Source organism: Vidua chalybeata, chromosome 4, assembly GCF_026979565.1.
Source record: "Vidua chalybeata isolate OUT-0048 chromosome 4, bVidCha1 merged haplotype, whole genome shotgun sequence".
Classification (NCBI taxonomy): domain Eukaryota; kingdom Metazoa; phylum Chordata; class Aves; order Passeriformes; family Viduidae; genus Vidua; species Vidua chalybeata.
In genome coordinates, this window is record NC_071533.1 from 13,337,150 (window position 1) to 13,350,028 (window position 12,879).

A 12,879-nucleotide genomic window follows, 5' to 3' on the forward strand; every position below is an offset into this window, starting at 1 on the left:
CAATTACAAGATGATTTTTTGTGATGCTAATCTTCCGCTCCATAGATAAAGGGCAATAAGTGCTCTTTTGAGCCACTGGACAAATGACATTGGCCAAAATGAGCCAACTTAAGATAGTAAAGTGAGACTCTGAATGTGTTAAAAATACACTGAGCCCTATATCAAATACAGATACTTTGTTTTTCAACTGAAATTCAGACGTTTTAAGTGCAATATTCAATTATGAAAGGGATGATGTCTTCATTTGGAAAAAATTGAAGTCTCAGAGTTTGGACTCCTCTCTTTCTTCTTCATCTTCTTACTGATAGCTCAGAAGAGATGAAAAATAATTCCTGAAGTTCCATTTTGCCTTACCAGGTGCTTAGATTTTTGAGAAGCATTGGTACGTTCTGAAATGCAGAGCCATTTATACACTGTCAAGTATAGACAGAGAGCTGCAAAGTGTTGGTGGTTTCATAAGATTGCATTCTTTCCTGCTCTGACTCCCCCAAAGAAATCTAACTACTCTCCTTTTGCTAACAACATTTTTTTTTTCTAGGTAGAGAACTGAATGTAAACCAACACAATTAAGACCTTTTGACTTAAGCAACATCTTATTATTTCAATAGTCAAGCGGCTGTGCTCCCCCTGTGTGGCCTGCAGTCCATAGGTGTAACAGGGTTCTAGCAGCTGTGAAAACACTCTGCCTTCCCCATGTTTAGATACCTATCTGTGGCTAGGGAGCAACAGAGGAAGTCAAAATTCCAAGAATATAATGAGGGCAGAGAATGTACAGTCGGCGCATTTCTGCCGAATCTTGCTAAGTAAAGCAAGTTTGAAGACTTGTCCTTTTGTCCTGCCAAATTTACCAATCTGAACTTTCTCAAACACTGTCTGTGCTTAACTTGATTCTTCTAAAGACAGGCCCCTCCAGTTCTGTGAGACAGTGGCTCAGGGATTAAATCTTCCCACAGAGGCAGGTGTAATTTAGCCCATACAGAGGCATTGGTCACACGGTTCAATACAAAGAACACTGATGGTTCCCCAAGAAATATATTGAGTTCTAATATCTGGTTTTGAAATGCACAGTGGGTATGGAAAAGAGTTTTCAGACTTAAATTAGGAGTTAGGCTAAAGGTACCCATCTGATTCAGTAGATGTTAGGGAGTTTCACAGCAGGTAATCAAGTTAATCAAGACTTGAGAAATATAAAATGTAAATTCCCTTTACCATGATCACATGTCCTTTCCAGAAAAATTGTTTCTGGAAAAAATGCTTTCCTTTTGTATTTCCCTCAATGGTATATTTTTGGTGTTTTGAAATAAGTGATCAGTCTGGAAAAATACAAATCTAAGCATGACTTTAGTAACCGAATTTAGAGATGTATTTGAAAGGGCATCCCCTCTTTCTTCTCAATTTTTGCTGCCTTTTATAAATCAGGTATTGGAGAAATGCCGTAAAATCATTCTCTGATCTTCAGGCTACAAAACGTGTGGCTCAGAAGTCCTGGTGGGATTTCAGTCATCTGATGTGGATGTCAGCACAATATGCAGCCTCCTCTTTGGAGAGGAGCTGTTGTCAGTACCTGCCTGGACATGAATAAACATATCATCCAGGCATTTTGGCATCTGTCAGCCCCTGGGGCTGTTACAGCATGTGTGCATTTGCCATTCTAGCCTTCGAAAGCAGCTACTGCTGTTCTGTAATTCACAGCCTATTTATTGCTGAGGGACGTTTTTCTTTTCATTTCTTTTAATTTGTTTTCTTTATGTCATTAAAAGCAGTAGTGAGGTCTATAAAACAAGCAAAAGCTTAGATAAACACCACAGCAGGCTGGTGAACTCTTCTAGGGACCCAGTTTTCATCCATAAATTATAAGTAGCTACTCAAACTACAGGGTTTTGGTATAATTTAGATTACTTTCCCTCTTCAGTTGCGGATGGCTTCAAATAACCTTTTTGCAGCTGGTCCTATCACATATGCAGTTGATCACTGTAGGTCCTTCCCTACTGAAATATTCTATTCTATCTTCTGTTCCCATGGAGGTGGAATTCTTTCTCTTGACTCTGACTTTTCTACTCTCAAGTCATGGATTTGATTGTCAGTCACTTTAGTCCCTTTTAGTATTCGTTTACCAAATACCTTTTAACATAATTCCAAATTCTCATTGCAACTTCATATTTTATAATTATTATTTCACAGATTTTCTAGGCTCTGCAGGCTTTGTTTAAAAACAAACATGACAAAACATACAAAAAATAACCCAAGCCCTCCTTCTGCAACAAATAGACCTGTTGAGGGAAGTATTTTATGCCTATGTCAGCCAGAGAATGAATAGCCAGAAACTTTTCTGTGTTAGGTTACTGATGAACTAATTAAATTATTTTCAAACTGGAGTGATTCTTACTATGCCAGTCTCACTTGAATTTTTTGGTGCTTGTTCACTGACCTTTAGAGTTTAGGTAGTACTTTTCAATATCTATCTTGTGTATCTCATATATCATCATAAGGGGATATGGATATGCTTCAAAGGTGGCCATCTAATATCTTGAGAACAAGATATTAGTGAGATGGATAATCTGATGATATTTGCTCCATGCAGTAAAAATTACAGCAATATAATGTCTTGGAGGACACAAGCTAAGTAACTGCAGGATGGCCTCAGTGTTTAATGAGTAGCCTGAGCTGGTATTTGGAGGGGTAGCACAATCCAGAAAGAATCATCTTAGCCTAAAATGGCAGAGTGCCTGCATCATTCTGGAAAAGATGCCAGGGGCTGAACCAGTTATTTTGTCACTGAGTCTTAAAATCGGTCTGTTTAGGGGTATGGAATGGCCCGAGTTGTTATCGGCATGAATTGTGAAATTGTTTATCTGTATAGCAGAAAAAGCTGCCTCAGTTGTGTTGAACACAGAGGTCTGCAAAGCTTTCCAAGATTTCCCATCCCTTTGTGTTCCCCTCGATGCCCACCTTGTTCTTGTCCTTGAGTGCTACCAAGAGCACTGCTCTGTTAGCACAGAGCAGCACAGCCAGTGTGTGGCAATTAACGCACACACTCGGCAGATGAAGCCATCAGCAACATCTCTACTCCCTGCAACTCTGCTAGCCAAGACTTTGCTTAGCTCCTTGTGTCCGAGTCAGAATTCCCTCATCCACTTGGAATTCTTGTTTTAAAAACACAGAAGCTGATTTTAGAAACACTAAAGCCAATGGGAACTGCGAGAACGCTGCACCTCTGGGAATCCAGCCCACATCCCTTTTGTTTTGAGTGTAGGATCGATCCTAAATGAGAAACCTTTTGTATTTTGGAAACTAAAAGGAGCTGAAGCAAACTTCTTCATACTTGGCAAAAACAGAATTGCTCTTGATGGAGACCAAGCATGGAAAATTCTGGTCTGAGAGGATTATGTTTGTCAAAGTTATGACAAGTCTGAACAGAGAGTTTTGCATAGAAATCCCTCTCATTTTACTGTCTACAGTGACAGAAGAATTTATTTATGCAAAAAAATAAAATATGAGAAGGTAGATTTATACTCACCAAACAATTACTAGTAAGCAAAAACCAAAACCAGATCAGCATAATGATGTTTTTGTCAAGCATAACAATTTTGGTTTGGCCCAAATACACAGATACAGATTTGGACTTTCTGTCACAAGTTGCCAAACATTTGTTTTCATTTATATCTCTGTATTTGTGCGTGTGCATATTGACAAAGGGGATTTGACTCCAAGAAGAACAGAGTTATTATCCAAATCCTAACACAAATCCCTCTATTGACTTCACTGGGAGTTGGATCAGCACCTTGGTGAGTTGGTTCAAAAGAGAGTGTCCAAAGTTAAACTATCAGTTCTTTATCCAACTCTCATTGAAAACAATTAAGTCTTTCCATTAACTTCAATTACTCTTGGATCTAGGTTTAAAACACAAATTTTGTCTAATAGGACATATGGAGGCTCTCCTATTAAGCGTGTTTCAGTCACATGAGGGCACAAGAATTTAAGGACAGAGGGCTGAAATCCAATATTAACTGAATATTGAAAGTTAGAAAAATGCAAAATTAGTAACTTTTAAAAGGCCATGGTTGCTGCAATAAATCAGAAGACTTCATTCTCTTTAAACCATTTTTAGTGTTTAAAGATGACTGAACTGCGGCTGCCTCTTTGTTGGTTCTGGTTCAGAAAAGCATTCAGACAGCATTGCAACTTAAGTGTGAGCATAACTCCTCTCTTAAGGAGGGGAGGAATTAAACACATGCTTTAGTGATTTCCTGACCTTAGGCTTTTATTTTCCTTCTGTGAATATTAGTGAAAGTACCTTTTTGTTCCTAAGAACTCTCATGAAAAGCACATTTTGAGCCCCTGGCTCAGATTTGCTTAATCTAATCAAGGAAGAGAAAGTCACATGCTGTATATTAGGTAACCAGTTGTACAATTTGTGGGTGACCATTAAATCATTTCAGATAGTAAAAATTTTTATAACCTGCAGTGTGCTCTCAGATAATTCATACACATAATACAGAGCTGTTCTCTAGATCTGGATGCTCTCTCAGGGAGGAATATTGGAAGACAAACACAAACTCCTGAAAGAAACTCTAGCTAGACTGTTTTCTTATAAGGTAGAAGCCTCCATAATTCCCTCCAAATGTAGAAGGAGCTTCTATTATCTGCACTGCTCTGAAGTTTTTCTGACTGAATACAATTACATCCAGGCTAAACAGACTTGCAAACAGTTGTGCTTAAACTACACCTGTAGAATTTACAAAAGTACCAACAACCCTCACAGACACCTTCAGGTACCTCTCAAAGAATATTACCAAGTTTATTTATGTGAGCTCAGATGAATACAGCATTTATGTGAAAAAAGTGCATATTTGTGAAACACCTTTGGAAACACATGGGAAAGCGGGTTTTTTTTTTGTGTGTTTTATATGTTTATGTGCATATTCCATATGTTCTACTTAGGCAAACATTTAAGCAAAGATTTCTGGGTCAAATGACCTCATTTATTGTTTGTAAACTAAGATATCTAATCTGGCTCAGTGTCTTTTCATCATATGGTGTAAGTCAAATAAACTCATCTGTTGCTCAGGCTTACAATTATAGGGCGTTTTCAACTCCACACTTAATCACTGAGGTCTGGTCAGGCTGGGGCCAAAATGGAGCAGAAACCCTGCAGAAGAGTGCTTTGGGCCCCCGAACTCAGTGCCATGAAATTCTTTTTCATTCTTCTAGAGGAAATGCTTAGCTCAGTTTACTTCAACTGGCTATAGCTGATGCCAGCCTGCCATCCAGAATCCATGAACACCCTGAAAATGGGGTAACTCCAGGAGTTGCTAACTGGCCCAAGCATCTGTGTGTGTCTGTTACAGGTTCTCTTTATCAGTGCAGAAGAGCACTCTGTAGGGTGCTTGTGTTATTATGGCAGTAGGTAGAATAGGCTGAGGACACAGAGGAGCATAAATATTCTGATTTCCTTTTTCCTATTGCTTCTGTCTAGAAATACCCAAACTGCTTCAGCCTTCTTCTACCCACATGTGAACAGAGAAAAATACTTTCTTATTATTTCCTCTTCAGTACAACCCAGTACGTCCAGTGTTTTGGAAAAACAATTTTGTAGGTGACTTGAATCAACAGGTAGGGTTACATCCGTTTATGGTGGAGCATTCTCTAGTGTACGTGACAAATTTTACTTCCTTCACCAGTGGGATGGCAGCTCTGGGAACTGGATCAACTGGGGTTACAGAAAGAATCAAGCAGGTTTATTGAAGAGCCTGGCTAGATATAAGCTCCTTCCTACACAGAATCTACGATCTACTGAAGAGCATTCTGTAGTTTTTCTTCTATTCAACTGAGCTTTTTTTTCATGTTAGTCTGTTACAGCTACAGGGGATATTAGTCAGTATTTCTCTGAAGTTCTATTTCAGGTCAGAAAGACTAATCTCCAATTAATCCCTGTCAAGTGTGAGGTGTTTTTTGAAGACTTACAGCCAGCCAGTGGAAAATAGGCATTGGGACATAGTGGACTTCAGGTTTCTGATCCCAGGCTTTTCCTTTCAACTGCTGAGAAACCAGAGATTTACATCCTTGCCTGCTGGGGAACAGAGTTGCATATGGAGGCCACACGTTTTACTTTACATTTCTCTTCGGACCTTTTAACATGTACCCTCTTAAACAGTGTCAATGGGTTTGATACCATAATCTATATGGAGCCTGGAATGAGACACAGCTATGTTTGGCTCTTTGCCACATAAGTCTGGTACTGCATAAATGTGTAAAAATTACTTGCATGCAAGTCTGGCCTTGGGCTAGACTCCCTTAGGAGTGAAGGAGATTGCAAATCCCAGCACACTGTGGGCACTGTGAGCATTTCTTCATCCTTCTGCAGCATGCTTCTCCCTCTGGATGGAGTGTGAGGGAGAGGGCCTGCACTGGAACAGTGTGGTCACATTCTAGAGGGTGTAGGGAGACCATGAGGGACAAAATAGCTAGAAAATTCTAGTGAATTGAGCCCAGTGGAGGGAAACTTCATCTATGTTAATACTTGAAGGTTTAAGATGTTGGTTTAAAGTGCAAGAGAGGTAGATCATGATTTGAGACTGGAGACAGTAGGAAACATGGTCTGCTGTGGTGTACCTTCACTAAAGTGCCTCAATCTGACCCTAAAAATGCAGAATGGTATTATCCAGTAGGTGGAATAAGGACCAGTTTGAACTAACTCATTCTAGACTTGAAGACTAAAACAGATTCCATCCAAAAATACTCATCTGGGGCAGAAACAAAAGTTGTTCCTGGGAAAGACAGTTTTATGGCAAGCATTATGTGCTTTTTTAGCTAAAGACACAGTGATTCACAATGACAGTGACTTAGTGAAGGTCATCTACAGTAGATTGCATCATCATCCTCCTAATTACAGGGCATGACTAATCATGTATCTTCCCTTTTCAATATGAAAATTTACTTTTGAGCCAGCATGGGTTTGATGCCAGATTTTCCTGATGTCTCAGAGTTCAGTGAACCAGCATTTAGCTCATTTATTTCTACATCTCACAGTGTTACTTCAGTATAATTTAGCAGCAATATCATGATACAGTTGTCTGAAACTAAAATATGGGACACCTTGTGTGTTTGGTGTGTCTCGTGATGGATTTGACTTTCTTTATTTTACATTATATACAATTATATGTAATTGTCTTTATTAAGATCATGAGGTTTTGCTAAGTGTACAGTACTCTGTGCAGAGGAAAATTCTTTTCCTTGAAGCATGAAGTGAGCTAGAAATTACCTCTGCTAATTTATATGCTTATGAAATAATACAAAGAAAAACAAGTTTTCCCTTCATTTAGGAGAGGGAGCTGCAGTTTTGACTCCAGTCTTCTGGAGAATTTGCCTTTTGGAGAATGCACCATTATTTGTGATTTATAGTTCCAATTGTCATTAGTATGCATGAGTGTAGCTTTTTCTTTAGTAAAATACAGAGGGATTTGTATAATTTTTTTTTTATTTCAATCACACATTTGGCCTTGGATTTCAGGAATACTGAAGAAAAAGGGAAAAACTTTGAGAAATTCTTCAGTTCCAGCTCCTGAAACATCAGGAGCTGAAACTATGCAAAGAAGAGAGGCTGAGGGCCTTGTAGGTGTGGGACAGGTAAATCTTACCGATTTTTTTAAGAGACTGGCTTATCCTCATTTAAAAATGAAAGCTGAAGACATGGATGGAAGTTATGCAATTCCTTTGACATTCTCTTGTGTTGCTTTTTTCCATTCTCTGCATTCCATGGAATCTAACTAGAACTGGTATTTTCAGTGGGTAATGTGGCAATTTTTTCTATGCATATTTTAAATTTGTTTTAATTATTTTGAATGTAGCCACTGTAAATACATGAATTTTCTTCCCCTACTGATTGTATGTGATGACACTAATTTGAAATCTAAGATTCCACCAACTCCTTAAGATCTGAATGCTCTTAAGGGAAAACACTCCCTTACAGGAGGTCAACAATTAGGGGAGTTCAATGAAAGTGTTAATATTCAACAACAGAAAAAAAAAAAATCTTTGCTTTGAGAAGCAAACAATGCAAAACAGAGTTAACGAAACAGAAGGCAGAATAAAATGAGCAAGATTCACAAGTTTTCCTGAAAGTTTTCATGTAGCCATGTAGATAGACATACATGTGACCAGTTATTGAGATTGACATAAATAGCTGACATGAACGTGGTGATGAAAGCGATGGAGATCAATAACAAGTCACAATCCCATTATGGAAGTAATGCATTCTGCATAATGTTCAAGCACATCTGTCACCCCAAGGAAAGAAAGCTGCTTTAAATTGTTAGGCAGAAGCTAGCATCTTGATAATGGCAGCCCTACTTTGCTTCCCAGGATAATTATTAAAGTGACCAAAGCGTTTTGTGGATTTGATGGTCTGCTGAAGATATAAACATACAAGGGTTTCTGCAAATCATCAGTGAAGTGTTATCCAGCTTCTTCAGTACTCAGCCACCAGCACTGCCAGGAACGCTCATATCAAATTAATTATGAGAACTGTGAAAACACCACCAGCAGGGACCACACGAATGGCTCTCCCTGCAACATGGGACTCCAGTGAGGTGCTTCCACAAAGCTGAATGCAGTGCAGCCCTGTGTACAGCACTATGATTTCTTGTGGGCTTCTCTTCTTGTTTCTTATAAAAATGTGTGTACTGATCAGTGTCAGCTCTCCATACATTTTCCATGAGGAACTTTGGTCCCTAAAGTTATAATTAGCTTTGAACTTTTCAAATGGTTAAGATGTGCTTGTTGTCCTTCTCTTTGAGGCCTCTCAGAGGTAGCTGATCATTCCTGGAAGTGTTGCACACGACTTCTGTGTTATCAGTCATACACATTTTGCCGGGCAGGGAAACCACAGATCACAATGAGGGCTGTGTGCATTTTCCTTGAACAGAATAACTTAAAAGTGTGTGGAGGACAGAGAGGCAAACAGCAAAGCTACTCTGTGATCGAGGAGAAGTGCGCTGTGAAAGTCCATCTTGCTACCTTAGGTTGCCCTGCAATGTGAGATCATTGGCAATGATCCAGCTTTGAAGAAATCACTGGTTATGGTGTTAACAGATCAGGTTTTACCTGCCCAAAGCAGATGCATGTTTTCTGAGGACAGGAGAACAAAGAAGGGGAAGAAATCTACACGTTTAGAACTGTCTCACATATTCCTTAACCTTATAATAAAGGTCTGTTCTGTACATCTCCACTTGCGGAAAGAGGCATGGAGAGGGAGCTGAAGGACTGAGAATGCTGGCAAGCCAGGAGCTGATCCTTGAGCAATGCTGTCTACAGTGACAGGTAAAAAAATGCTGTTCTTTTTTACTGTGCAATACCACAATGTAGACAGAAAGTTTGAGAAAAACAACTCTCCCTGACAATGAGGACATGGATCTTGACCCCCTTTCCACCTCAGTGCTCTCTGACTCTGATTTAGTGTTATGAGTATTTTCCTCCAAAAATGATAACTCTGTGAGGAAGAAATATCACAAACCACTAGGACTTCTTGTAGCAGGGGGAGAAACAGGCATAATGGCATGTCCTGCATTGTGGTCTCTCACTGAGGGTTTCATTGGAAGTTTTTATTGGAAAAGCTGTGTAGAGGAAATAAAAACTCCAGCAAACAGCTTGCCTGGTACTTTAAAGCATACAGCGAACAATTCTCTGATGGGTAAAAAGTGTTTCTGAGCTAAGGTGTGTTATGTTTGTAATCTTAGGGTATAGAAATACCAAATTTTCAAGTCTGGAAGTTAACACTCTCCATGCCAACAAAACAGACTTTTAGTCTAGGATGGATTTTTTTATGAACAGTTTATAATCCATATCAAAATAAGGATTTAAAAGGAAGTGCAGACACAAATTTAGAATAGGATCCAATAAAAAACCTATGACTTCTGGTGTGTAGAAAAGTGTAGAAGGTCACAGCCCTTATCTAAAGCTCCCCACCCCCAAGAAACAAACAAAAAAATTTGTCTCATTGGAATGTACGTAGATTTTTGCTGTGCCAAAGCCAAGCAAAAGAGTGAATAATTGAATCTGGCCCCTAATAACAGCAATGCAAATGTGTTCCTCTGGGTGTTTTACAAACTTTTCTTCTATAATAAGCGACATGATATTACATTCTGGAGTGTAAGAAACAGTTTTTGGATACACAATATTAAAGAGAGAAATAAGATTTTATGAGTTAAGTTAGTGAATGACAGATGGGGGAGAAAAAACAATTTATTTAATGTTATCTGCACTTGAAAAAACCCAGAAATTGGGACCTTGCTGGTTTTTCAACCAAACACAATCTGTAGCAATGGTTCTGTGTGGCAGGAAATTATCTGAAATAATGAACTGGGTCAAGTACGCTAAAACTGATACCCTTCTCATCAGCATCCAAAATATGAAACCTGCCAAAAAATTCTAATTGCAGTTTACTCTGTCCAAATTATTTTACTACTTGCCAAGAAGAGCTTTGAAATATTTGGCACAGTCTTCTATCAGGAGAAAAATGAAACAAAAAGGAATGAAGTGGAACACAATAACGAAATATCCCCGCCCCCTTGAAAAATAGCAGGTTTGGGGGTTTAGCCCTTTCATGAAAAGCTGATAACTCTATAACCCAAACTAAGTAGCAAATCAGAAATAATTTATCAAGGATAAACAAATTGGACTCGGCTAAAAAGCCTTCCAAACTTAAAGGTGTTTCTGTTAGAGCAGCTGCTTTAATACTGTGATAAGGTGTGTTGATATTAAACATCAAATGAAAAGAATCTTGCCATACATTTACCTTGATACACAGCTATGATCCATGAAGTAATGTACAGAAATGTCACTGACTAAGCCAAATCTGAGTTAAGCAATCATGACGTAACTAAAGAAGAGCTTCAAGAGAGTTCCACGAACTTGCTTCAAAGCCCCAGGCAAGAAAGACCACAGCCCTTGTCTCTTTGTAAGACCAGTGAGTTAAATTGTTTTTCATCTGGGACTAGCCCACAAATAAATAACATCTCCCCCCCCTTTTTTTTTTTTTTTTCATTTCAAGGATTCAAGTCTCTATTTGTTGTGATTTTTCTTTTTGATATAATAAAGTATGCCGAAAATAATGTTCAGGCTTTCATACCTGTTAAGCCCTTGGTGTTGTATTTAGGGGATACCTTTGACCATAGCATGACAGCTCGAAGGTGTTGTTTCAGTAAGGTGATTTTGACATCATTACTGCCTGTGCTTTTCGCTTACCAAATAAAATCCATGGCAGGTTTGAGCTGTGCAGATCCATTCCAGTTCTTCTAGGGTGTCACCTGCCTGGGCTCTGCTGCCTTGGCCACAGCCCTACCTTGTCTTCCATCTCCTCCAATACCCCTTTCTCTGTCAGGGCTGAAAGTGGAAGCACAAAGTGTTTCTGGATCTGGCACTTGTGTGCCAGTGAGGGCACTCCTGCAGGAGGAGGGAACAATGCTGGCCACAGCCAGCTCCCTCCACCTTTGCAGCTCCCAAGGGAGGCCAGAGTGCCAGGAACTGATTAAAGGATGCAGGTTAGAGATTTGTGAACTCTGAATTTGGCAGGCAAATGGAGGAGGAATGGGTATTGCAGTATTGTGTTTTAAGATGCATTTATTCATAACTACGTAAGCTGCAGACATACTGTGTTATGGCATCAGGATCTTGAGCAGATGTTTAGATTTTACAGAGAAGGGTGTATGGAGACATTTTCAGTTTTCCTTTAATTTTAAAAAGTTCATAGTTACCTTTGGTTTAACATATTAACACCTACAGGGAGACAGTCTGCTTCATTATGTCATGAATGTGGCATGAATATGAAGATTTTTTTAATTAGGCTTTTTTTTCTGAACAGGCTGAGTAAATTAAGGCAAATGAATTGTCTCCTGCCATGACACTAGAGCCAATATGTGTTGTTTGCAAGGAAGATTGAAAGGAAACAGTAGAGGAAACACACAGACTAAGACTTCTCAGACTTTTCCATAATGTGATCATATCTTAACAGAAGGATTATGTAACTGATCAGTTTATTTGTTTCATAGTTACTTCACTATCTCTAGTTTCCATACATATTTACATAGCAGACTTGATGAAGCCAGACAAATTGGTATTTGGAAAAACTGCACTATAGGGAAGGAATCATGTTATCTTACTTTTCTAGTAGTAGGATTTATTAGGTTTTTTGTGTTTTTTTTTTTTTTTTTTTTTTTGGTTTGGGTGTTTTTTTTCTTTTTTTTTTTTTTTTTTTAGTAAGAAGGCCATATCAGTGATGACACTGTCTCTGTGAAACACTGTGGGTCTGTGATCTCTGCCAGCCTCCACACTGCAAAGCACATGCACAGGGAACACCTACTTGCATGTTTTAGTCCAGCTCAGGACTTCTGAAGAGAATCTACCAGTTGTCCACACTTACCTTGTTTTGATGTGCATTGGCAAAAGGTCTTGGAGAAGGTGAACAAGATTCCTTTCCAGTGAAACTATGCTGGAAGATACACTCCAGCACTGCAGCTAATGCACTCCAGCTGCTAAAGGGCTTTCAGGCCATGGAACCTGACTGGTCCAAAGTTTAACAAATAACCAGCTAAACAAAAAAATTTGCAAGACTCCTAGTCTTACCCCTCAGAAGCTTCGTGTGTGGACTTTGGGTCCTCAGCAGCAAATTTTTACCTTGACAAGTCTTTCTGTTGGTTGTATGTGCTTATCCTTAGAAAAACTTGCTTTTACAGGGCTCTAGTTTCAACTTTGAGAATTTTTTCTGAGAATATTTCTACTCAGAGTTTGGGATCTAGGTTGCCTTTTATTCTAATGTGATTTTGGATGATTAAGAAGCTTCAAGCTGTCTTGAAGAAGAAAACAAATCTTAAGGAAAATCCTTCA